This window comes from Centruroides vittatus, unplaced genomic scaffold (genome assembly GCF_030686945.1).
Source record: "Centruroides vittatus isolate TY-2023 unplaced genomic scaffold, ASM3068694v2 contig_506, whole genome shotgun sequence".
NCBI classification, from domain to species: Eukaryota; Metazoa; Arthropoda; class Arachnida; order Scorpiones; family Buthidae; genus Centruroides; species Centruroides vittatus.
In genome coordinates this window covers 377,458-405,372 of record NW_027122293.1, presented here as the reverse complement: position 1 = coordinate 405,372, position 27,915 = coordinate 377,458, and the positions used below count along the sequence as shown (strand labels likewise).

The 27,915-nt window shown below is 30.0% G+C and overlaps 1 protein-coding gene across 1 annotated transcript in view; it reads right to left on the bottom strand.

Moving 5' to 3' along the window:
* LOC136978345 (oxysterol-binding protein-related protein 6-like) overlaps positions 1-21,378 on the bottom strand; it is a 94,427-nt gene extending 73,049 nt beyond the window's left edge. Inside the window, exons 1-2 of the mRNA XM_067274052.1 lie at positions 21,297-21,378; positions 19,951-20,027 (exon numbers count right to left, since the gene is read on the bottom strand). The gene's annotated coding sequence lies outside the window, so the exon portion shown is untranslated. The remainder of the gene's footprint in view (positions 1-19,950; positions 20,028-21,296) is intronic.
* Between the last annotated feature and the right edge of the window lie 6,537 nt (positions 21,379-27,915).

Below are 27,915 nucleotides of genomic sequence, written 5' to 3'. Positions count from 1 at the left end.
GTATATCTTTCTCCTGCATTTATATTAACTAAAATTAAATTTTAAATAAAGTTATGTTATCAACACTTGAAATTAAAATCATTATAATATGTTTTTACAGTTATAGCATATTGTATTTTATAGTGACAAAGCACTTTTTCTGTACACAAAATTTTTGTATTGATTACACACATACAAGTGTCATTTTCACATTAGAAAAGGCACTTGTAAACCACTAAATGTATTATTTGTGTTTTCTAACATTACCAATAAAATAGTAAAAGCAGATTCAAAATGGTCACTAAGTGTTTTCTCACTGTTTGAATCATGACTTCAACTCTGTGTTTTATAATATATTGTTATAAAATAACACTATTTTAAGTCATTTATTCATTTAAATGCTGTTCTAAAATTTGTAATAACACATTTACTAAAAATTATTGCTTATACTGTATAATCAGTTTCTTCTTTTTCAGAATAAGGAAGAAGTATACAAAATATATTTAGACTTAGTATCAATGGCAAGCCATTTTGTAGTAGGAAATAATCATTAACGGAAGTATCCTCTTTTGATATATATAGTGTAATAAATAAATCTTTTCACATCATTTTTCTGAGTGACTTAACATCAAATTTAATATACAGTAGAGCGCCGATAAGTGGAACGTCGATAAGTGGAATGGCCGGAAAGTGGAACGATTTTCAGTCGGACTGTGTCGTGCTGAATCCAATGTTTTTGATACTAAATTTACTTCTAAAGTATAATTTTCATGTTTTTTTATATTCTTTAATATATTTATTTTGTTTGTACAAAATGCAGAAATAATTTTTAACGATACGATAGCCTCGATGATTATTATAAAAATTTTCATTAGGCTTAAAATCGACGAAAATTCAACACGAAGTGACACGCAACGGAGAAAAATTCAACAGGAAGCGATATGCAACGGAGAAAAATTTGAACATCGGACAGGTTAATGTATTTTTTCGTACAAAGTCGGAAACTGGAACAAATCATTAACTGGAAGGACCCCAGTCCCCAACTGGTTCCACTTATCGACGCTCTACTGTATTTCATAATCTCTCAAAGCCTACTCAGAGGCACACTGTAATATTATGTGAACAGCTCATGGGCTGTGTGTGATTAAAAGGCAATTTGAAACCACACACAGGTTATGCAATGGGTGAGTTATAATCAGAGCTAGTGCTAGACCTAAAATATTCTGAGACATTTTGACTCACGGATCACAGGGATATGAGAGTCAAGTACAAAAAAATTAAGAGTCAAATGTAAATTTCTTTTCTGTTAGTCAATGATTTCATATACTTAAATACATATTTATGACTGAGTTTGATTCAAATTCCTTACTTACAATAGTACAAATCTTAAGAATAATTACAAACTTACTACAATACCCGTGTATTTGCCGAGAGAAGTTTTTATTAACCAGAATTTTCAGTCTACTCCCATAGGCCATCATCAGGTTTTTAAATCTGTTGATGGTCTACGGGAATAGGCTGAAAATGTTTTAATAAAAAATCTTACAGCAAAAGCACAGGTGTTGTTGTAAGTTTGTAATTTATCTCTGGTGATTACTTCTGGACTGTACTTAAGAATATTAGATGAGAATGTTACAAGATAAAAAAAACTTATTTCTTTCTTCTGTCTTTCATGCATTCAAATGCTTCAATAGCTTCGCATTTGGAAACTGAAAAACTGATGATTCTTTAAGATGATTGTTATCAAGGTTTTTAGATTATCTTCTTTCAAGCAATTTTGCTGAGAGCACTTTATCCAATTCTCTGCACTAAGTGTTCTTACATGAAGCACTTTCAGTGGTAAAACTAGAATATACAAGTGTGATGAGGTTGCCACAATACATTTATTAAACAAGGCTTCAAATTGATTTAAGTGTTTAATATATTTACACTTCTATAAAATTTTATAATTTACAAATATTAATTATAAAATCTTGAATTATTTTTCATTCCTGGTAGTTATTTTGCTACATGAATTCACTAAATTTAGTTACTTATTATAGATTTTTGTTCATTATCTGTTAAATACTTTTAATTACTTAATAAGAATAATTGACAAAATTAAAAGATTAATGTATAGTAGCATGCTTGCTTGTTGTTAATAAGCATTTACCTATCAGTAGTTTCAGTAAATTCAGATAATTAAACTATTCATCAGAAAAATTAAAGTAGCCCAATTTCCATATTTTTGCATAATCTAGCCAATCTGTGTATGTTTGGTCATTGGCCATGTTACTAACAATAGTGAAAGATTGGTCATGTGCATTTATTATAGCAATTATATGTAAATCAGTAAGTGCCTGTACTTATGGTGTTGGGAAATACAATTTGAAACTTTGACTTGCAATAAAAATATTGTGAGTCAACTTTGACTCATTTTTCGAAGTCAGAATTTCCCAAAATTTCAGAATTCTTAGGAAATTTGCAAGTAAATGCAAGTTCTGGTATATACATAATTTTAAATTGTAATTATGCTGTATATTCAAATTAATATTTAAAAAGCTTTTCCTTCGTAAAAGCTGATAAATTTCCAGTAATTGTTTCCTATCCACATAACCATCAAAGTTTTCTTCTGAAATTTCATTAAGATATGTGACAATAATTATCATGTAAACTCATTGACTTTTTCATTGCTATAAAGCAACGATTCTCAACCTTTTTAGCTCTGCGACCCCCAAATAGTAAATATAAATAAAATTAATATTTCGTGACCCCCACCCAAAGGAATAATAACAGTAAGCCTTACTATTACTAATTGAATTTCGACTGTAATTATAAACGTAAATTTTTTTAAATACAGCGCTAAAAAATAAATAGGGGAATCGTCTTTTATCACTCGAAAACAATTTGCTTTTGTGTGTTTCTAACGTAGATCCACGTATGGAAAAAATTTTAAATGAAAAACAAATGCAACCATCACATTAATTTCTTTTCTTTACATGTGTACTTATTGTAAGTAAGATGTTTATAAGTTTATAATAATGATATTTTCTCATAAAATGATTTCATTATTGTTTCACGGCCCCCCGTTAATATCACCACGACCCCCAGGTTGAGAAATGCTGATATAAAGTAAATTTTGACAACTAAATATAATTATACTATAAAACAATAGTTCTAGCTTGATTGTGCAATGTTTCATTTTGTGACAAACAGCAACATAGCTTTATGTCATATGCTAACAAATCAAAAATAATGATGTCGTTACAATTCTAGATCTTTTTACCACATTTTTTTAAACTCTATAGTTAAAAAATTTGTTTTGTATTAATTAAAGAACATTTGTATATAATTTAAATTATTATTAAATAACTTTTGAGCTATAATATTTTCTAAACAGTAATTTGATGAATTATCTGCACAAAATGCTTACTTTCAGGTAGCCAACTGTTTAAATTTTTCACAAAGAAATGTTTTCATCCTGTTTTAGGATAGGTTCTACCTCTTAACATACACAAGTCACAATTCCAACAAGTTGGAACAGTGACTTGTAAATGTTAAGTATTTTATACATATAATAATATGTAACCAGAAACACAAGAGGTAATGTTTAATGTAATGAACAAACAGAATCTCTGCAGCTTACTGGATGGTGCATAATCATTATAATCAAAGTCTTTACTATATGAAGTAGTACATTTTTTGAACCCCTTAGCAACCAAATAAAATTTTTATCATCATTTTGCTTCTTTTCTGTTTTATTTATAAAATATTAATATGAGTTATATATTTATAACCAGTAACTATAAAAGTCAAGTAAAGTCTATCTTGAAAATTATAAATGTTCATTTACAATACCTTTTGAACTTATAAGTTTAATAATATAACTTCAAAAGTATTACATTATTGTATATTATAATGAATACAATATAATAATGTTATATTCATTACAATAACATTATAATTCTTTTTCAAATAAGCTTCTATTCCACATTCAAGACATATTGACTTCTTGTGTAACAACCGAAGATTTCCTTTTTTCCATTCTACTATTATATTTACTTTCTTGTCTTTCTTCTGAATTGAGAGGCAGATTAAGACTATGCCTTTGGTAGCACAAAATTGGAAACTTTACCTTTAATTCTACTTTAATTACATGTGTATTTATATTATTGTAAACAATTATTATTTAATATTTGTTTGTTAAAAACCAAACAAATTATTTCATTAGCTTCTTTTTCTACATTTTTAAATTCATCAGAGAAAGTTTTAATAAAATTTGCCAATCACTTTGATAACAAAGAATCTCTAAATACCATATACTCAGAGATGTGCTTTAGAAGATTTGTGGGAACCTCTAATTCAAATTTTTATATATCAGCAAGTCCCTATTACATAATTATACACAAATTTATAGATATAGTATAATAAATAAATAGTATTTCCCATAAAGTATTTGTGTGCGTGAACACATTACATCTTATTTATTAATTATAATGAAAAAATATAAAGAAAGAGATATGAGACAAATTAGATAAGTTCTAAGTTTTATGCAGTTCATTTTAAGAACACCAAATTACTAAATGCCATCTGTAATATCAAATCTCTCTTTCATTCAATGTATCAGGTAGACAATTTCAAACTGAGAGTAAAATTAAACTACATAAAAAAGTTAAAGATATTTTGGGAAAAAATTCATTTTGTTGGACTAAAAATTATTGATTGTATTGGCATGTACAGTACTTTAATGAATAAAATATCTTTATAACTTCTTATGTATGGTTTAATTTTACCTTCGAAATGGTACAAACTTTTTGGTTTCCTGATAATAAAGCAGTAAATTATTTTCAAATACATTTATTTGTATTAAACATATTTTTTAGATTTATTGCTTATTTGTATATAGCATGAGCAAGACATTTCTTCTCTGTACTAACGAGAATTTATTTTGTTGTAATTATAATTAATTTAAAGCATTTGGCTTTATTCTCAAACAATAAAGCATATATATATATATATATATATAAAAATCACAAAAATATTTGCTTATTAGTAAAAAAATTACAATTATTTTTGTTTAAGTTAATTATCTATTGGGGCCCCTGATGACTGCCAAGTATGACATCTGCTTAAATACACCTGTTTAGAACACTTGGTCCAGGGTGATAACATTTGCCTCCACATCTGGGGTCTACAAACTAAAAGGAATTTTTAAGCTGTTAATAAAGCATATGCAAGGTTTAAGACAAACTTCTGTAAAGAATATTTCATTTTATACCTTTCATTATAGTAGCAAATTGCAAATTAATCTAAAGCTGTTTTATTCATAGCTAAATTGTGTTTTTGTGAAGCTAACCAAATGCTGATTATTTCGCTATATTTTACTATATTTTACATTGTCACTTCCAGTTTATATTGTTTTCGAAGAAACAATTTGTTTTCTGTTAGCAAACATATTATCAACAACCTATTAGTTTCTGAGATACCAAGCAACTCATCAAGTTGTTTGTGTTAAAAGTTACAAATCCTGAAGATGAGAGGATACAAAAATGTCCAGAAATCCTGTATTCCTGAACGATGCACAAGAAACGTGTTTGCACATGGTTTTTTAATGGAAATGTAGAAAGAACATTCTCTAATGGCTTTAACAGATACACAAGTTTCATTAAGTTAGTTAATATAACTTGACTATATAGACTTACGTAAGATTTTATAACAGAAAATCTTTAATAAAAAGGAAATTAAATAAATAAATAATTTGTTTGAATTTAAGATAAATTTCAATATTAATTTCAAAGATGGGCCCTACAAAAAATTTGTGGAGGCCCTACATTTATCTGTTAAAATGTTACCTTGGTCCTAAAACACAACATATAGACAATAAGTTCTTGTAATATTCATTCATTGATAACTTATATTTTTAGTTTTGATTCTATTATAATAAATATCTAACATTATGAAAAATATGACCATTGGCCATCTATATATTTTTCTCATACAACAGTATTTAGAAAACTTTTCATTCAATACATCAGAAATAATCAGTTATTACAGTCTCTGTAGTAACTGATTATTTCTGGTATTCCCTGATCTGGAGTGACACTCAGAATAGTGCGTGGTAAAAATTAGAACCACAGATTTATCCCTATTTGAATTGGTTCTATTCACCAGTGGCAATTCATGATTGTCTGATATGAGTGTGTTGAGTAACTACTATTATTTTTTTTATAACAAACTATATACATACAGTGTATGTACAGTACAGTACATTATGCATATATAACAGAGGTGGCAAGAAAGAGTTCAGTGGGAGCTGAAATGTAGGTTTTGCAAAATGCATGGGAGCCGCAGTTCTGTACTGTGGTGGTGGATAGTATGGTAAGGCAGGGAAGAATAGGGTGTGCCCCATCTGGGTCAAGAACTTGTTTTAAAAGAATAGATTTGAAATGTCAATTTAATTTATTGCACCAACTTGGAAATAAATTACTAAATATTACATGTATATAATTACACATATTCACAAAATTGTGGAAATAAAATTGTAAAAATAATAATAAAAAGCAGAAATTAACACTTTCAGCAAGAGCTGCATGTAACTCAAAAAGAGCTGCATGTGGCTCTCGGAGCCACATTTGCCCATATCTGATATATAAATTGCATTCATAAAATATATTTTTTAAATTTAATTAAAACAATTTAATTTAAGATTCAAACTTTGTCTTTTTCATATTAACATTTATTGTTCATGGAGTACTCTGCAACTCTGTCCCGATCCAATAACTAATTTCAGCTGCATAACCTATTGTGACATTATTATTAAACAGTACAGTACCATATCAAACACTTCAATGTATCACAAGATGCAATGGCCAAACTGAAAGACTGTTTTCCCCAAGTGAGAGAGGACCTCGAGATGGCACTGTAGTGTTTAACATTGTCGTTGTATGTAACATTGTGTGACATGCAAGCATCCTAACAGAATCATTTTTATTTTGTACACTTCTGGTTTTGATTAAAAAATGAATTTTAACCATAATCAAATGTACATAGTTATTGCTGATAAAAATTGAGACATTATTATGATTTTATCTTTCTTTGAGGCTGCTGCAGTTCTATTCTGTAATGCTTATCACAAGCTATCACCACTATTCACATATATGCCAATGGATATATCAAAGTGCAGAATATGTGTAGTGGATCATTTTCCATTTGAAATGTAGGTGGAAACACTGTAGGCTCACACTGCAGTGTCACATGACGCTGCTGTCACATGAAGCTACAAACAAGCTGCATTCGTTTAGCACATCAGGCAGATACTCCATCCAACTTTCAAGTATGGATGCATCAACAATTCAGCAATGAGTAGTAGTGTGTTTATTAACTGCAGAAGGTGTCGACCCTATGCTATCCATCACTGCATGAGCAATGTGTATCAAAACTGTATGGGTTTGACAACAATGAAAGACTGGAGTAAGCACTTCTGAAATGGTCAGTCATTGTTGACTAATGATGCCAGACCAGGGCAAGCACATCGTGCAATCAATGAGGTTACAGTAGGGAAGTGGACAGACTCATTTAAGACGATAGACAAGTCACTGTAGAAGCACTGGCAACCAAGGTTGGAATAAGTATCAGTAGTGTGCACACCATTATCCATGAGCATCTGCAGTACCAAAAGATCCACATCTGGTGGGGGCTGCTCAACTTGATGTCTGTGCCAAAAGACCTTTGCATGGGTCTGTCATTGGAACATTTGCTGTGGTACCACAATGAAGGTATCATCATTTCATACAAAGAATCATTACAGAGACAGAACATTGTGCTTTCATTTCCAACCAGAAAACAAAAGACAGAGCATCCAGTGGAAGCACATGTCGTCTCCACCACCTAAGAAATCAAAGGGAATACAGACAACAAGGAAGGTAATGTTGACATTTTTCATTGACAACAAAGGCCCATTGCTGAAAGAGTTTACCACCTTTGGAGCACCATAAATGCTGCTTGGTATGTGGAAACTCTAAAATCTCTGTGAGCTTACACCAAGTCCAAGCAGCCTGGTCTGCTTTCACAAGGTGTTGTCCTTCTTCATGACAATGCCTGCCCTCACAACACACACACTGTACAGGAATTCCTTGTGAAATTCAAGTCGGAAACACCCCAGGATCGCAAACAGTCTTGATTTGTCTCCATATAATTTCCACATCTTTGGGGAGCTTAACAGTCACCTGAAAGGGCGTAAGTTTCAATCAAATGCTGAGGTAGAAGATGCAGTTTGGGAATGGTGCAGACATCAACTCACTGAATTGTATGTGCAAGGAATCGAAAGTCTGGTGTCACAGTGGGACAAGTGCCTTACTCATCAGGGGGAATTCTTTTAATGTAATATACTGTACTACTAAATAATATCATTAGTTGGGTTTCATTTAAATGACCCTCATATATTCACATATATATTCTATAAACTCAGAACTTACTTTCCTTTGGGTAAAAGCATAAAGTGTAGTTAGTTTGTTGGGTCAGAATTATTGAACGATCTGTCTATCATTATTTTTCAGAGTACTTACATATGTCACACCTCTCAATTTTAGAAGATCCACAAATTCCAAAAAACTAAATGTTACCTGCTATAACATTGCAGTTTGAATGGAAGATTAGCCTATATAATTGTAAAACGGGGTGTGTTGGCTTTAGATACTGTTAGTCATCTGCAGTGTTACCATCTAAGTTTTCACTATATATATATATAGAGCCATTGTAACATTATTATTTTATTCGTTACTCAAATATTGTAATCGGTGTCTTATCTGCAAGGTTTTTATGGTATGTACCATACATTTTGAATTGGCAATGATATGAAAATTTATAAGCATCTCACAAATGAACATATTAGGTCCAAAACTATAAATATTTAGACAACTTTCAACAAAACACATTGAATACATTTGAAATTGGCACTTTCAAATCATTCTTTTTTTTTTTTCCTTCTGGTTTCAGGATTATCAAATCTTAGATATAGTTAGTTGTGCTGTAAACCTTTCACTCATAACAGAATGTTGGTTGTGCCCCAGTGAACAATGAAATGGAAAATTGGCCAATAATCATTGACCAATTTTCCATTTCATTAACTGACCAAATGTAAGTTTTCTATTGTACTAAAATTAAAGTATCCTACTTCCAGTTTTATGTTGCTGGGATACAATTTGAAAAAAATTGTAGACCTATAAATTCCCACTGTTGTCCATCCATCTCTCCTTAATCTCGAGAACGGAATTAGTTAGATTAAATCAAGACCAGATATGGTAACCTTAGAGGTAAAAGGCCCTGATTGACTGTATATGAACTTCTGGTTGCACCGGAAGTCGTGTTATTTCAATTCAAAGTTTTCCCCTGAAAGCAGTTAATAGGTGATTAGCATAACTCTATTGTTAAAGGAAAAGTATGATGTACAGGTGCAAGATACTACTAATTTGAGGTGAAGAGCATATATTTTAAATTAAATTAATTAAAAATATGATTAAAAATTGCAGTCCAGCATTGTGATGATCTCACAATAAATAATCACTCATTTTCTAATGTGTACTTATTTACAATGCATTCTGTAGATCAGTGTTTCTCAAACTTTTTGGACCGCGACCCCCCTTCTGCACTTAAAAATTTCAAAGGACCCCGAAGAATGAGTATGTGTCGAAAAACATCCCAGAGGAAGGGGGTTAGGCTCGTATTTAAATATTTATATTCTTTTTATTATTTATATGTGCAATTTATTTAAGTAAAAATTATTTTATATAGTTTTTATTTCTATTATTTCTAAACATGAATCCATAGTAAATTTATAAAATATTTGAAAAAAATTGATCTAGAATCAATTTTTCAGCGACCCCCAAATATTTTTCACGACCCCCACTTTGAGAATCACTGCTGTAGATGTTATCTACAGAATGTACCATAAATATCATATAGAATATCATCTGCAAAGCATTTGTTAAAGCATTCATGGTTGAACAAAGATCAAACAGCTGTTGCAAATGTTAAAGAGTCAGTAGTGCAGAAGGAAATGACTTGCATTTGTTTGGCATCATCATGATGGAGCCACTTCCAAACAACATCATTCTATGAAAGAACTCTACTATGAATACCTTGATCACTTGAAAATCAAGTTCAAAGAACCATCCAAAAACTGACAAAATCCAATACTGCCATGACAATGCAACAGAACATAGAGCAAAGGTGACCTTAGAGAAGCTGACCAGTCTGGGCTGTTAGGTTCTGCCTCATCTACCTCATAGCCCAGACTTGGTGTCAACTGACTATTTTGAACTCCATACAACCGTATTGCCAATAATTTATACAATTCAATGACAATACCCAATACTCAAGACTTTCTTCAAAGAAAAACCAGTCATTCTATGCATTCACAGGATTGAAAGTTTGCACCAAAGATGGCAAGATATGACTGATACTGATACCATGCTGGGGTTAAAGTAGAAACTGAATGAGAGCTACAAAGGGCCATAGGCGATAAGTTGTCATAATCAGTGTCATTAATGATCAATATGGTTATATCTAAAATTAGTCTGGCTGCAGAGATTGGATGGAGGTCTGGATAGCATAACTGGCAATGTGTCTAAAGAGAAAACAACACCTTTCTTAAATTCCAGCAAAAGTTTAACTATATAAAAACGTTTTCAACTGATTTCATCAGTCTTCTTCAGTTACTCGAACAAAAAAATGTGTCTGCACAATAAACAGGAGTTATGGGTTCGAGTTTTGCTCTGGGCCAATCTTTTCTTCCAGAATGTTCTAAAATTAAATTAATTATTTTTTTATGATTATTATTTAGGATTCATTTTATCATGGGGTCCTCCCCTCACTGCCCTTGCCCTTTTTTGGTACTATTTAGTTCTACAGTCCAATGGCGATAATTTCATTAGTTTCTGGTGACACACTCGATGTGTCACCTTAAACAAGGAAACAAGTCCATGGGAAAAGTTATAATCATATCCTTTATGATTTTTTTTTCTTTTGAAAAAAAATTTTTTGAATAAAATTTTTCGTCAAGTCTGGGCTCACACAAATATCAACATCTAAAACCCAATAGTTATATACTAAAGCCAACTGCCAGATAATATTGAGCCTACCTCTAGTGCTAAATTATTTAGCATTTAAATATTAATAGTAGTAGTAATATAGCTTGATATAATCTGGTAATCATTTGGCTGTAATAGTTCAGAGTAAAAAGTATTTGATTTTATAAATTATACTTATAAGATTAAATCTAACAGATTTCAACTATATGTTATAATTTATTTTCTAAGAGTCAAAACATAATTGAATTTATAAGGGCTATTTTATTAGCATTCTAGTCCTGTTAAATTCAAAGTTTTATGTTCTATTTGCATTCCTAAAACCCTGTTACAACAAATTTAAAATATTCAGAATTTTTTATGTTCTATTATTATTCCAGAACTTTTGTACTTAATTCCATTTATATTTAATCTTTTTGCTTGATGATAAAGCTTTTACTGAAAATAATTTCTTTGTATTGTCATACTGTGTTATTAATTTATTAAAGTAACAGTGTAAAAGAAAAACACAGAAAAAACTAAGTATCCATTCTCTTGAAAATAAAAAAAAGACAGATTGTTTATTAAAAATTGTTTAGATTGATTAAAAGATTGTTAATAAAAATAAATAATACAGGAAAAATATTAGGAATAAAATAGTGAATTTGTATTTAAAGTTGTGCATTTCAAATAAAAGGATAAGCAATAATATTAGTCTTCTATTTTCATTTTTTCAATGCAGAAAACAAGGTTTTTAATACTAACAATCCTGTTAAATGTTAAATATTCAGCTGTTAATTTCTCATAACTAGGATTATATGTTTATAATTAAAATCAGATCTAATGCTTGTCATTCCCCACTTCTTTCTTAATCCTAGGATTCTGGGGATCTAAATTATAAATCCCAAACTTTTAATTTTTTTATGAGAGACACTATACTCATCTGAGCTTTTAATAAAAAATTTAAAAATCACCAAACAGATATAACAAATTATTAATGGCTAGTATATAACTCTTGTTAGATTTATCATCTTTTAAAAAAGGAATTTAATTTATATTTGTATTTGTTATTTCATTAAAAGGCTTTACAATGAAAAGATATCAAAATGAAAAAAGAACATGCTGTAAATTTCAAATATAGCTGTTTTAAATGCTTAGGCCATATGTTAATCCATTCTGAAAATGTAATTTTAATAAAGATAAGAACAGTGATTACTGTGAATATTGGAGTCATTCTTTATTCAAATTGCTACTTTCTTATGTTTTGTTTCTCTTCACTTTCCCATTTTACAATTTTCTTCTCCATTATATCAAAGTCCATGTATGTACTGGCTGTAACTTTCTGAAACATCTACACAAGTTATTTGGTATTTATCAGAAATTATTCTGATTTTTAAAACATTTAATATAAAACTAAGATACTATCACTCAAAAACTGGGTATACTTAAACTAAAGCCACTAAAATACCTAATATCCAGCAGAGAAGTTTGGAGATGCTAATGTTTTTGCCAGTGTTGAACAGGCATCATCAGGCAAACCAATCCCCCAGCTGCTGAAACAAAGGGGATTGCAACACATGTGTGAAGAGGGGAAGGTGACATAAGAAGCACTTCCCTCTTCACTTCATTCTCTGCTGGATATTAGATTTTTTAGAGGCTTTAGTTCAAGTATCCGTTTTTACATCACCTCCCCTCTTCACACACATACAGCAATCCCCCATTGTTTCAGCAGCTGAGGGATTGCCTGGTGATGTCCGTTTGCCTGATGATGTCCGTTCAACATGTGCGAAAATGTTAGCACCTCCAAACTTCTCTGCTGGATATTAGATTTTTTTTTAGTAGCGTTAGTGCAAAACTAAGTAATAAATAACATTTTGCTGAGTAAAACTTACACAATTACAGTAAAACCTTGATTTAACAGACTTCAAGTTTAATGGACAAAATTTTTAGTCCATATGTCATATGGAAAATTAATACCTGGTTAATTTTTAAATGCTTTTTAAATGTAATTAAATTAACAGAATTTTTTTTCAAATCCAAGAGTCACTGCTTTTAAAAACATTATTTATTTGTTTAGGTTGTAAGGAACTGAGTCCAAACCTTATTTTTTATTTTATTATTATTTCCGTTTTATTATCTTTTTGTTTGGGGTTTATGTTTATTTAGGACGAAGGTTCCCCACCACTCTCTTGTTAGTAATGAAAAATGAAGAAAAAACAACTCACGGAGAAATAAGCGCCATAGGAAACATCTTGCGCACTTGCGCTACCCGGCGGAAGTAACAGTCCGCAGAAAAAAAATGGGGGGGAGTCCCCACAATCACTAGTAGAGAAATACTTGATAAACCATCTTAAACATCCCAGAAAATTATGATAAATATTTTGTAAACGGTTTATAAGCTTTGTCGGAAACTTAAAGCTGCCAGAACGAAAGTTAATGTTAGCAACTAAGTATGTAAATAAGAGGAGTAACCCAGCTCAAGTGTGACGTCACCTCACAGTATAAAACCCGTACGTTAACCGAAGAAGGAGAGGTGATTTCCAAATCGAGGCGACTGTGAGAGCGAGGTTAATTCGAAAGCGAAGTATTTTCTGATAGAAGTCCCGATTGATAATTGGACGATCCAAGGTGCTAAAGAGGAGTTCGATTGACGATTTGACGATATCGAAAGGATTGAGGAAATAGTTTCTTCGTATAGTGAGGTGAAGGATAGACGTTTAGTTAGTAAGAGATTTTGTTCATAGTTGCTAAGTATTTGATTTGTCGAATTTCAAAGGGGAATTACTATTAAGTTAAGCTAAGTTTATTGTCGGGTGGACTTGTTGATTTTCGTTAATAAATTTTGTTTGGAATTATTGATATTTGTACGTAGTACGTTCTAGTTGCTAATTAAATATATTTGAACTTTTGATTTGACTTGATATTTATCGTTGTTATTACTAATTTTTCGGTGCAGGCTTAAAAGCCCAGGCCTGGCAAACTAATCTCGAATCCGTGTAAAGTACCCGTTAGGTTAACGGAAGTTTTACCGACCGTAATTATAGTCGGTTTCCTAAGATACTAAAAAAAATAGTACTTTACAAGGTTAAATACAATTAAAGTGTATTTTCCAAAAAATGTTTGTTTATTTCGATTTAGACTGTATACTTATTTATTACAGTCTCAGAACTACAGTTAGTACATAAGCAATAATATATATAGAAAAACTTTTCTGTAAAATTAAACTTCTCACACATACTTAATTTTAACAACACGAACATAACTACATAAATAAAAAAAATATTAACTAATTTGTCAATTTTTTAACACACAGCATTTGGAAAACCTACTTTATTATAAAATGGACTTTCTGTTTTAACAGACGTTCCCTCACTCAAATTAATCCATTAAATCAAGATTTTACTGTATTCAGATTTCTAAAAGTTTTCATTAATTTAGCAAAACAAACGTTTACATTCTCAAGAAGGAAGGCAGAAAATATATTTTTTTATTAAATACGTAATTAATATTTTTTAACGTTTATCATTCCATCATCAGATTTTTGTAGTTTAATGAATGTTTGCATCACAGCATTTAAACAGGAATAAATGATTTAGAACACTGATTCAAATATTTATTGAACTATAATCATATAATGTACAGGTACATAGATTAAAAAACAAAAGAAAAAACCATAAATATATATATATATATATAAGTTATAATCTCGTAATAATGTTTTAGCTGATGATCCATGTTGATTAACATTTCAAAACAATTGGTTTTGCCACTGTAAGTTTTATAAAAAGATGTAAATTTACATTGTTTTGTGAGTTTTTCCTATTTACAGAATTTCCAGTAATAAATCTTATAATATTTATTATTTTCAAAATAAAATAATTTTGATATAAAGAAAAAAAATTCCTTGTTTTTCCTTAATGTATTATTTCAAGTATTATAAATTTCATTACAATCATTTCTTGAAACAGTTTTGAAATATCAAAAAGTGTAAATTTAAAATAATTTTCAAATTTTGAATATTAATAAACTATACATATTTATTTCTTATAAAAATATTATTCAAATTCAATTCTATATAACTGAAAGTTCTTTAAAGCTACTTAATTCTTTATCATACAATTCTTGTCATAACCTTAATTTCAACAATATTGCAAAACTCCATCAAAACAATCAAGAATTTTTCAAATGTAAATTTACACAAATTGACATTCAAAATTCTAGTTTAATATAAATAAATGAAAGCCTTTCTGACTTAAATATTTTTGAAAAATAAAAACTATTTATTTTCGTAATATATAATAAAATATTGTGAAAATAAGAAAAAGTGAACAGATTTTCTTTACTTATCACTTCATTTAAATATCGAAATAATAAACGTTTATTATTTAATTGTATATATGCATACGCCAGCTTTTATAAATAATTAAAATGTTTTAATTATATATATATATTTCAACACTAATGAATACCAATAAAAGAGAAAATAAATTCAATTTTTATTAAAATTTAATTTATCATTATTTATTGTTTTATATTACCATACTTCTTTATATTATATATTTATTGTAATTTATTCGAAGCTAGCATATACAGTATAAACATTATCTGAAATTTTTTAAAACTATTTGTTTTATTCATAGATTATATTAAATGAAAACCTCTAATAAAGGCAAGATTCCAAAAATTAATTTAAAAAATTAAGAATGGGATAATTGTCAAGTCAGCCAATTAACAATTGACGATTAATCAGGATTGTATAATCACATAATTGTATTTTTTTTTTTAAATTTAGATTTTATAGAGCCTTTTTTTGTACTACTTTAACCTTAGTTTAACCTATCTTTTTTCATGTGGATTACATACTTTCTTGGCAGTTCTATACTAGTGCTATTCTGAGCAAATATTTTTGATGATTGCAATTTTTCTATCATTAATTGATAAATTAATTACCTACGTCAGAATTCTTCTGCATGTTAGACATCTCAATCATCAAAATACTGGCTTAATAAGTTTTTCATTTTTGCTGGTTATTGGTGTTTGTGGGTGTGATTTATCAGACATCCTTTAAGTGCAATGTAATTCACAAAACAATATTAAATAACTGATAATGTAATAACAATCTACTTGTTTAAAAATGAAAAAATCTCTCTCAAAATTAAGCAGATGATGCTGAAAATTAATTGGTCAGATGTGATAATCGGCTATAAATGAGATCAGAACTTATCCCTTAAAAAATGCATACTGTATTTCTAAAAATTTATTAGTACCAAATTAGTTAAACTAGTTAAAACCAAACTAAAAATGTTCTAAACATTTTCAGTCTGAAAACACAGATACAATAAGCTAGAAGTTTCTAACAGAACTGGATGTCTTATTGTGATTTTCTTAAAAATACCATTATTAATAAACTTATTTCTTTAATCATTATTCATTTTTAATGTTGATTTAATAATTTTAAATTTAAATAGTAGTAGCATTTTCCAATGGAAAGATTAATTACCAATTACTCCAATTATTGGAGAATTAAACATTACTTGAAAACTAATCAGTGGAGGAGACGATTAGTACTATTAACAATTAGCAAATGATTAATTGTTATAGCTCTAAAAATTATATTGATTTCTACAGAAAAACAAACTATATAACTAAAATATCAAAAAAATAACACACTCATTGACAAAAAAGTTATACACCAAGAAACAGGCATTATAATTGAATAAAACTATTAATGAGAATGTAATGATGGTAGTAAAAATGATTTCAATATCATAACAAAGATACAATTTAAAGCAACCTTTAGTACCTTGTAGGACCTTCTCTTGCCTGGATATATGGAATAAGCTTGTGTTTACAGGCCATGTATATCTTGCAATAGATTTGCCCACAAATATTGCAATTATCATTCCAGATCCTTCATACTCTTAGATGGTTGAAGCTGGCATCCCATCTCGTCCCACAAATACTCAATGGGCAAAAAATCTGAAGACTAAGAAGAGTAAGGATGTTTGGCAATATGACAGATACATTCTGGGAAACACCAGCTGTGGGGAACCTAATACCTTGTTCGCACACAATCCAATCTCGATTTACCTACAATCTGGATTGTGACTGTCACCAGTCGAACGTCGTGGCATTCGCACAGGCATAGTCAGCTTGAGAACAACCTGGCTATTGTAAGCGATGATAAAACTGGCATAACTACTCGGTAAGTCACAAACACCAACACACACAATGGAAGTTTTGATTAGAAATAAATACTTTTTCTTGCCATATATCTAATACTAGACAGATGTCATCGTCTCTCCAAACATCGTTTTTATTTCTTTGCCGATAGCCCGACACGTGTTCTGTAGCCATCTTGTATTTTCTCACGCGCGTGGGATTGTGGGATCTCTCTTATGACTGGATCTAGTTTCAAGAACTCTCTCGAGTCAATCGCGATTGAACCTCGTTTCAGTCGAGATTGAAACGGTTGAGGGTGTTCGCACCAAGGCACAGTCGCCGACCTTCGTCACAATCTAGATTGAAATGCTCGGTGCAAACGGGGTATAACATTACTTTGCTGGAAAATGTCTGTTTGCAATCCTGCCAGGAAAGGAAAACAAGAGTCCACAATTTCACTGGTGAGTTCTTCAATCTTGTCTTTACTATTAAGATATCCCTTATACCACTACTAGGAGTGATCAATGTGACTTACAATATGCCACTTGATAGTAAAGACAAGATTGAAGCACTTACTACTGGTGTTCCACACTAACATGATAGTCATTTTCTTTCACAGAACAGGATCTGTTACTAAAGACAATATGCTGCCAGTCCATGCTTCTCTGTCCCAACATCACTGCAAATGATTGTTAGTGCACTAATGGCAAGATGCATGGTAGTCACCAGATATGCAAATTTACTTCTGCTAATCACCTGCTAATGGTATGAAATGAGGAAAGGTTCTGTAGCAAGGTTTCCACCTATTTCTGGAAGTAAGCAAAGATACAGTTATAGATATTTATGCTTTTTCTATGATCAGACAATCATCTCTGCTGGTGATCTGTCAGGGCCATCCAGAGCCTGCTTGCTGTGTATATGGATCTGACATCTCCACTATTTTTAACCATATTACGAGGCATGTTTTTAAAATAAGTACCGTAAGTAAAGTTTTAATATAATGCCGCTGGAGCGCTGCAGTCGGCACTTAGTGCATGCGCGCTGTGTACCTACATCTGTTGGGAAGCCACAAACGCCATTACGGAGCCAGTTGACTGTGTTTACTGTTGTTTGTGTGTTATTGAAATGCCGCCACTCATTGAGAATTCCACCAACTGCAAAGTGCGTGCCGTTATTCGTTTTCTCAGTGCTAAAGACTCGAAAGCGGCTGAAATTCATCGCCAAATCAGTGAAGTTTATAGTGAAAGCGTTATGAGTGATGGAATAGTACGAAAATGGGTTAGTGCCTTTAGTAATGGCCGCACAAACATTCACGATGAGGAACAAAGTGGGCGACCTTCAGTCATTATCGACGATTTGATTGAAAAAGTGGACTGTAGAGTGAAAGAGAACAGACGATTCACGATTTCATCTTTATCTAAAGAGTTTCCTGCAGTTTCAAGAAGTGTTCTCTATGAAATTGTAACCGGACGATTAAATTATCGGAAGTTGTGTTCCCATTGGGTGCCGAAAATGTTGACGGAGGAGCACAAAACCAAACGTTTGACCAGTGCATTGACTTTTCTTGAGTGCTACAGTGACGAGGGAGATGATTTTTTAAGCCGTATTGTTACAGGCGATGAAACGTGGGTAGCCTACGTTACACCGGAATCGAAGCAACAATCCATGGAATGGTGACATTCATTATCTCCAAGGAAAGTCAAGTTGAAGCAAACAATTTCTGCTCAGAAAATCATGTGCACGGTGTTTTGGGACAGATACATAGTGTTGCTTGTTGATTTTTTGCCTCATGGTGAAACAATCAATTCAGCTGCATACTGTGAGAATTTAAAAAAACTGCGCCATGCAGTACAAAACAAATGGCGGGGCTTACTGAGCAAGGGTGTCGTTTTGCTCCACGATAATGCTCGTCCACATACGGCAAATCAAACTCAAGACCTAATCACATCATTTGGCTGGGAACAATTAGACCACCCTCCATACAGTCCCGACCTAGCGCCGAGTGACTATCATTTGTTTCTGCATTTGAAGAAGCATCTGGCAGGGCAGCGCCATAACAATCACGACAAAGTCAAAACGACCATTCTGCAGTGGTTGTCTCATCAGGCGGCAACATTCTTTGAGGATGGAATACAAAAGCTGGTCCCACGATACGATAAGTGTCTCAATATTAATGGGAATTATGTAGAAAAGTAGTGTAAAATATGGGCTTTCACATAAATAAAAATTTTGTTAAAAATGTTTGCTTGTTTTTTTTTATATTTCAAAACGGTACTTACTTTAAAAACACGCCTCGTACAATCAGGTCAGAACAGCCCATATGGTGAGCAATTTGGCAAAACAACCTACTTCCCTCAGCCTGATGATGTGGCCTTTCTAGCTGTGCATAATGTCTTTGATTACATCATACAGACATACATAGCATTCAAAGACCTCCAAACAATGGATACACTGAAAAATCCTAAACACAGTGAGCATATGCAAGCCTTTTTTATAGGATATTGGGGTAATCGTTTTAAGGCATTCTAGTGGAATTACCAAGTATAGTCAAATCATAAATGTACACATTTATGTATCTACCTGTCTGAGACAGCTGTGTGTCAAATTTTGCACTTTTGGACAATTCTATCTGGCTGTGTAACTTTTTGTGAATGAGTGTATGACAAAACAATAATATGTAGTCTACAAATAAAAATAATCTTCATTATCTTTTATGTTCTTTATTTTCTTTTTTGCTAACAATATTAACCTGTAGTATATTACCTACCTTCAAGACACCTCTCTTGGCAGTGCCTGTTGCTTATTGATGAAATTTGCCATCTCTATGTACTTCTGTCTTTCATTCTGTTATTATAAATAATTAAAGCAGTTAGCAAAAACAATTAGTATTTAAATTATGTATTGTTAGTAGTATATTTCAACCAAATTTTCTCACTCAAGTATGAATTTTGGAAGTCATTAAATTATATTTCTTACTATATTTGAAGCCATTTAACTTCATCATAAAATTGCAGATAAGAAAATAATATAGAATTTATAGTTATAGAATAACTTTGCATATTTTAGTTTTCAAACAATTTTTTAAATGTTATTGTTATTTATTAAAACTTTAACACTTATACCTTGTGTCTGAAAGAGTAAAATCTGATTAACTGGACATATGGGCAACAAATACAAATATTTGAGTAAATTTTCATTTTGACATGGTGTAGATTATTCTCATAAATACACATTTTACATATTAAATCTATTTAAATTTGAATTTAGGATAAGAGTTTTGAAATAAAAGTTAACGGATCATAAAAAATTGATGCAAAGCAAACAAACATTATATAAAGTGAAAATTTGTAAACTGCCAAAAATTGCTGAAACTAATATTAGTTTATCATTATTTATTTATATCAAAATATTATTATCTACAAAATGAATGATTAGATGTCAGAAAGAAGATAGATAAAATACTACAGGAGTACCTAAACAAGTTTAGATGTGATAAATATAGATTTTTTTTAACAGTGTTAAATAGATATAAAAGTAAATAAATACATTTTGAATCATTATTTAGCATAAATGTTGGCATTCAAATTTATTTTTCACTTGAGCCCTAGTCATTCAATTTCAAATAAGAAGTATTCAATTTGTGTTTATAACAAATAATACCAAATAGCAAAATAGGTTATTAATTGAATATAAGCATTTTTATATTCATATTTTTATAAGCAGCTAGTCAATGATTGATTAAATATTAAAAATGTTATTTATAACAAATTTTTCAAGAATAGACACATACAATATAGAAATACATGATTTATGAAGTTATGAAATTGATTCTAAGCAAATTATTTTATCATCTATGTTCAGGCAGAAAACATAGAAAAGATGAATTATTTTATTGACTGTTTTCAGCAGAAAACATACAAAACTGTTATAAATGCATATTTTAATAAATTGAATATTATTATATCAAAGTAAATATATTTTTGCAATAACCAAAATGTTAATGACTCTGAAATTTCTAATTTTAAATTAAGTTATATTTTAGTTATAAATGTAATTTTAATTTTTAACATTTATTAATGCATACCTATTTTAAAGTAATTAAAATCTATTTACCTTCTGAAAAAATAAAGTATTGTTATTTTAACAGTTGAGGCATTTCTTCAGATTCTTAAAATGTCAAAAAACAAATCAATAATTGTTTCCTATCAATAAAGCATATAGATTTAATTAGATTTTAAATCAAAAATATTTTTTCAAACATTTTAAACATTTTATGGATCATATTATTTGGTCCATGATATAATATTAAATGATCTGTAGTCCATTGAATAGACCATAGATTATTTAATATTTTGTTCATAAAAATGCTATTATTCTTCTAATAAATATTTCATTTAAATTTTTATATCTGTAACATGATGAATAATAATTCTTTAAAAAATAAATTCTATACTAAACAAAAATATAATAAAGTTTCAGTAAATGAATTACATATCATTCATTAAAAATTGACTGTAGTAAGCATTTTCATTTATTCTTAAGATTGTAAAATGTTAATAAGATAACTTTTGTGAATTTTATCATCATTAGATTTATTTTAAAATCTTTAAATATAAATTTGTAAAAAAATCATTCAAATCACTTATACACTGAGTGGCCAAAAAATTAGACACCCTCTAATAATGAGTTGGTCCACCTTTTGCTCTGATCACAGCCAATATTCTTCTTGGTATGGACTCAACAAGTTGCTGAGGAATGTTGGCCCATGCTAACATAATGGCAGCTCTAAGTTGGGTCAGATTGGATGGTGGCGTTTCCAAGCTTTGAATTGATCTTTTGACTTTGTCCCACAAATGCTCCATAAGATTCAGGTTAGGGGACTGAACTGACCATGGAAGCAGGTTAAACTATTATTGATGTTCATCAAACCAATCTGAGATCAATCAAGCATGGTAACAAAATGCATTGTCCTGCTGAAAGTGACCATATGCATCAGGGAACATTACAGCCATAAACGAGTGTACTGTACGTGATCGGCAGAGATGTTGAGGTAAGCTATTCTATTCAGAGATGTGTCCACAAAATCAAGGGACCCAGTGTACTCCAGGAAAACATCCCCCACACCATAATTCCACTGCCACCAGCCTGAAGAGTTGTCATTTGGCAGGAGGGGTCCATGAATTCGTGCTGTTTGCACCATATTCTGATCCTGCCATCTGCATGATGGAGCAGGAAACAAGATTAATCGGACCAGGCTACTTTTTCCAGTCCTCAAGTGACCAATTTCGTTGTTCCTGGGCTCACAACAGGTGCCTTTTCCTATTTTTCTGTGATACCAAAGGCACTCTTGATGGTCTCCTGCTGCTAAAGCCTATCCATTGCGAAATGTTTTGTTGTGCATTGGGATATGCTTTGTGATGCACCTGCATTGGATTAAGCTGTAATTTGTCGTGTTGTTGCCCTTCTGTTGTTGCGGACTATGCATGCTAATTGCCTTTCACCTCTCTTGTTCACCAGCCTTTTTCAACCAGAATTATCCTTATCACTTGAAGTGTTTTTCTCAACTGTCACTCTCTAAATACCCGCGATACTGTTGGGCAAGAAAATTCTAAAAGAGTCGTCGTTTCAGAGATGCTGACACCAGCTCTTCTTGCACTAATGATCATCCCTCGTTCAAAGTCATTTAAATCTTTTGTCTTACCCATTTTAACATTAACTTCTGTAATAACTACGCCATGCAAAGCTGAGCATACCATATATAAGCAACTCTGCGTTGTTATGTCACTCTACATTACTGTCAGACTGATTTACTTTCAAATAAGGGGTCTCTCTAATTTTTTGGCAACTCAGTGTATAATAATAATTATTATTCTAATTATAGTTATAAGGGAAGAAGTAAGAGTATAATCTAACATCAAGTTAAAAAAAAAAGAACTCAGAATTGCTACTAAATAAATAAAATAACTCCTAATACTCATTAATCCACAGTTACAGTCATCAATATTTCCAATGCAATTACTATTGATGTGCCTCTAAGACATTTACTGATGGAAGATCCTTAAAAAAAAAATAAAGCTAAAACTATTTAAAGAATATTTCATTAAAACTAATAAGATATTACACTATTTGCTTTGAAATTTTATAAATGATATTTTATCATTTATAATCAATTGAAAAAAATAAAGTTACTTTTTAAATATTAGCATTTGATTGATACAATTGTTAGATGTTAGATTTCATAAATTTTATAAAAATAAATATAGATTACATTTTGAAATCATTTATTACATTTCATTGAATATAGTAGTGGATTTTTAGAAACAAGGATTACATTACATTTTTAAACCAAGACAATAAATTTTCTACTAACTCGAGACTTTTTACACTTATGTAACATGTTTTCTCTCATTATAACTTTCCACTGTTAATTTAATTCACTATGTATTGTTATTATATAATAACAATTTACCTGTTGTTAATTAATTTCAGATAAAAATTTAATCTTATCTTAATAGAAACAAATCTATATATTCATTTTCAGGTAATTATTCTATTTATAATACTGGAAGAGATTTACAAAACTGGGAAGAGATGAATATTTATATTAAAAATTTTAATAAAACCAAAAATCAAAAAAATATATCAGATATTCTTCAAGATATTAAAAGAAATAAAACTAAGAATTTTCCATTAGGTTTTCTTTATATTTTTATACTGTAGACTTAATTATATTTTAGTTTTAATACATTTAAAATGTTTACTTAATTTTATTATTATTTTCTAATAAATTTTAATAAAAATTTAAAGAAAAGTTTTAAAAGTACACATCTTATAGAAATTAAATATTATAAAATTATAATAATCCCATTGAAATAATTCAATAAAAATCCATATGATTAATCTAAATTTATAACTAAATCAATTTCAAAAGAAAAATTTCTATACTTACAATATAAAATAAAAAAAAACATTACATTTTTAGCTGACATCATCTATTTTATGTCATTTATATACATAGGTCTGAAATATTATAATTATAAAGATACAAGCAAAATTTAAAACTGGAAATTATTTCAAAACAGAAATTTTTAAGCTTAATTTTGCTAAAACATTAAAATAATTATAGAAACTTATCTACTTCATATATTAAAAAACAAACAGACATTTTATATTTCTACAAAAAAATTTTGAAATATTAAGATAATACAAAAATAAACAGGTTCTATATCTAAAAATGCCACATTAGAGCTTTATGAAACCATTTAAAATATTTTAATGGAATTATTATAGGAATACGTCTACTTCATACATAAAAAAATCTCCCAATTTCTATAGAAAATTTGAAATGTGGAAGGAAAAAACATTCCAACTAAAACCGATACCAAAATCAGGAATTTCATATAATGAAAAACAGAAATTTCTACCAAAAAAATTTGAAATATTAAAATCATACAAAAAATAAACAGGACTTATACCTAAAAATGCCACATTAAAGCTTTACGAAACCATTTATTTTAGTAAAATTATAGAAACATGTCTACTTCATATATATAAAAAATTTCATGTAATTTCTATAGAAAATTTTGAAATATTGAAGGAGGAAAAAAAAAAAAAACACATTCCACATAAAAATCAAATCAGGAATTTTCAACATTTAAAATATGAAATAATCAATTTTATGTAATTTCAACAGAAAATCTTTCAAATATCAAAAAGTAAAAAAGATTTTCAACTAAAAACCATGCCGAATTGGTCATTTTTTAAGCTTAATTCACCCAAGACATTGAATAATTATAGAAACATGTCAATTTCATATACGAACTGTATAGAAATTGACAAGTTGATAAAGGCATTTTACATGTGCATGAAAATAAGAAAATGCTATTGTTATAATATTAGAAAACGCCGGACGAAAAATAATTCATTAATCGGTTGTTTTATTACGTATATATATTTTTTTAATGGGGGGAAAAATGATTTATAAAAAATCAGGTAGGCAGACGACATCAATGGAACGCGCCAAAACACTGCGGATAAATCTGTAAGAAGCCGGCTTTATACGTTACGCTTATACATTTAAAAGTACTGTAATAATAAAGAAGATAAGTAATTTAAGTAATTATTTAATTATTATTAATAATAATTAACTAAATATAATTTAAATCTTGTAGAGTATAAATGACAAACCGGGGCAAATATTTACCGTTATACCGTCCTGCACCACCTGCAATAATAATCGAACGGTTAGATTCATAGACATCGCGACTCTCTATGTTTACGTATACCTCTCTACCGATGTATTATATTTAAAAGTAAATTTCAAATAAAGTAAGATTAATCGATTTTAAAATAATTTATATAATATATCTAAGATTATTTTTATATTAATATTGTATTTAATTTAAATTTAATTTTTTTTTATTTTGAAATAATAGCGAGGTTGAGGCCGAAGTTTTAAACGCGAAAACGTGTACGTCGGAAGCGGCGCCGAACGTCCGACGTACACGTTTTCGCGTTTAAAACTTCGGCCTCAACCTCGCTATTAAAAGTTCTTATTAATATTAGTTGAAAATGAATGAAATTTATATGAATGTGCTTTTGTCATTTATTTTAATTTCGTTTATGATGTTATGTTGAAAAATATACATATATATATATATCAGAAAGCAAATTTAAGACTATCGGATTATCATAACAGAGACGATGACACAGATTTAAAAACAATACGAACAAAGTTTACAAACAATAAGTCATTCGTTATGTTAAACGATTCTTCGTCAAAATATTTTGCTAGAAAATTTCAAAATAATAAGAGAAATTTCTGTAAGATTTTCAAAATGGATGAGCGGTGGACGAACAATTCCCGTGAATCTTCTTGGATGCGTCGGGCCATCCTTCACCACACCCCTCAATTGTATGTCTGGCCAAACCAATGATGTGTACAATTAGAAAGATTTTCTTTTAGTGCCCACAGGCGAAAGAGTGAAAAAAATGAATAAACTTTCAATGATTATACTAATTATAAGATGATGTAGGTATATGGTACTTACAGACTGAAGCAAAATTCTTTCTTCTTATTATTAATTTATGTAAATTCATACAAATAAATTCATGAGCATATATACTACTTAATGATTTGCTATTATTATTATTCATATTCTAAGATATTCAACAGTTTTCTGACTTAATATATGATAACTTTTCCAAAAAGTGTAAAACTAAAACTTTATGTAACTTAAATTTGAATTTCGATCTCTACTTTTGAATCATAGTACAGTACAGTCTTGCCTCATGCCAGGGTTGTATGTCAGCGTGACATTCACAATGCGAAAGGTAGAATGTCGAAAATAAAATGTCGAAAGATTAATTAAATGTCGAATCATCCAAAATGTCGAAAGATAAAATATCGAGGCAATGTAAATTACAGCCTGCTACCTGAGCAGGATCATCTAGCGCTTGTTTGGGGCCAGGGAGTAGTGGGGCCTCTCTTTTGCTTTTAGTTTTCTTCTTTTGAATAAATGAAATACATAGATTGTTTTTCTATTAATAAAATGCATTCTTAAAAATTAAATTGTAATACTTTATGGGTAATAAACACACCGTATAACAATTATTTAGAAGTTTAGTTAACTACAATACGGTTTCTGGCATCAACACCTAAAACGAAAACAAAACTAAATTTCTGCGAAACTGTCCCAGATATGGTTCCAGACCGAACAGGGTCTGAATCTATAACTGTAATTTCACTTTAATAATAACGTTAATGCGAATTAATAATAAACTAATTAAATAAAAATGAACGCTAATAACGAAATTAATTCCACATGAAGACTGCAGTACGCTATTTCGGTACGATTTGTGATTCCTTTGAAATTTGTTAACTTCTTGCGTGTTTCTGTAAATCTTTGTTATTAATCCTTACATATTTTGGTTGAAAAAAATCTCAGTTACATTCTTATGAGGTCCCATAAGTATTAATTCATTTACTTTTTTTACTATTAAACACATTTCGTTCTGCATGTCTTTTAATTCAATTAATACAATACAATGTAAAGTGAAAATGAATGAATTAAATAAAAATGCAGAATGTTAATTTTTTTAGCAGTTTTTGCATAACATCCTACTATACTCCATATAACCAGATCTAATCAATGTAAAGATAACTCAGCATGACTAAAGACCTATTTATAATGTATCTGTAGATACGTAACGGTATCATTCCGACAACAACATCATTCGACATACATTTAAATTCCCACTACCCTTTAGACACGGACTATTTCCATACAAACAAGACACTCAGATTTTCAGACGGTTAAACATTGCGAAACAGTTACAATTTATTATTTGAAGATTTACTTTTAGTAGCACTATTACGTATTGGATGAAGATGACGGGAAAGTAAAACGTTGTCGTGATGTGTTTATATAATGTTAAAGAATAGGAAGATTCACGAAGAATACTGGACCCATTTCAGAGGACTGATGGACGATGAAGCAAAGTTCTTTTCACTACTTTAGAATGTCTCAGTGTGATTTTAAACGTTCTATTGGAAAAAATAGAAAACTCCCTTAAAAACAAGACATAACCATCGTGCTTCAGATGAGATTTCTCACTACAAAACAAAAGCTGTCTGAATATAATTCATACCATCCAGCTGTGTCAGTTCATACTTGTTCCAACATGTTCAGCCTTTCAGGCAAAAACACTATAGCGAAGAATGTCGGAAGTT